Source organism: Cyprinodon variegatus, unplaced genomic scaffold (genome assembly GCF_000732505.1).
Source record: "Cyprinodon variegatus isolate N-32 unplaced genomic scaffold, C_variegatus-1.0 Scaffold163, whole genome shotgun sequence".
In the NCBI taxonomy this organism is placed as follows: domain Eukaryota; kingdom Metazoa; phylum Chordata; class Actinopteri; order Cyprinodontiformes; family Cyprinodontidae; genus Cyprinodon; species Cyprinodon variegatus.
In genome coordinates, this window is record NW_015150616.1 from 894,944 (window position 1) to 896,263 (window position 1,320).

A 1,320-nucleotide genomic window follows, 5' to 3' on the forward strand; every position below is an offset into this window, starting at 1 on the left:
GTTATATTTCTATTATAAAGAATATGTCTTTTAATCTATCTTGCCATTGCTTAAGGGTTTGAGCTAAGACAGCTTGAAGAAAAAAACAATTAGACATTATTTTTTCCCGTTATCTCCCCCTCAGTAAAACCCAGTATATAATCCTGTCGGTTCGTTATTTTAGGTTGACAAAAAGAAAAAAAAAATCAAATCGATCTAAACAGTGTTACAAAGTGGTTGCAAGTAGAGTGAACATAAACTCTGAGCCAACAGCTGTGAGCAAGACGGGTTACAAAGCGATGCCCGTTCTGTCAGGAGGAAAGACTCTATAGGGATAGCAAAAAATGTTTATTTAATTTCCCTTTGGAATTAATCAATTATTTTGAATTGATTTGAATTAAATTGGACCACTGTACATGCACTTTATAATAAAAGATTGATGGTGAAATACTTGTGAATTTAAAGATTTACGCGTTTTTTTTTTGGTTATTGATTAGAAAAAATCATTTTGGAAATATATCTTGATTTTTGGCTGCCGGGTGTAATATTGATCTTTGAGTTCCTAGTATTGATCTTTTTAAATAAAATCTTTTTAACCTAAAACTGAGATAAAATGGGCTACCTTTGTACCGCCACTCTGGCAGGTAGCGCCGTGGAGCCCTTTTGATGAGCAGTGCAGCGCTATATCTGTAGCTGAGGCCATCACACTCCGAGCAACTTGGATACCAAAATATTTGAATAATCAATATCATCCGATGAACATATATAGAAGTTTCTTTATCTATACATTCAATTTTTATAGCAAAGAAATATCGCAATGTATGGTGATATTGCAATATAGTGTTAAACATTCCGAGAATAAAGTCGTAAAATTACAAGAATAAGGTTGTAACATAAGAATAAAGTCGTAACATTACGAGAATAAAGCTGTAACATCACCGTATAAAGTTGCAAAATTACGAGAATAAAGTCGTAACATTACACGAATAAAGTCGTAAAATTATGAGAATAAAGTTGTAACATTACGTGAATAAAGTCGAAACTTTACGCCAATAATGTCGTAACATTACGAGAATAAAGTTGTAAAATTAGGAGAATAAAGTCGTAACATTACGAGAATAAAATTGTAACATTACAAGAATAAAGTCATATTACGAGAATAAAGTCGTAAAATTATGAGAATAAAGTCGTAAAATTCTGAGAATAAAGATGTAACATTACGAGAATAAAGTCGTGAAATTACGAGAATAAAGCCGTAAGATTACGAGAATAAAGTCGTAACATTATGCGAATAAAGTCGTAATTTTACGCGAATAAAGTCGTAAAATTATGAGAATAAAG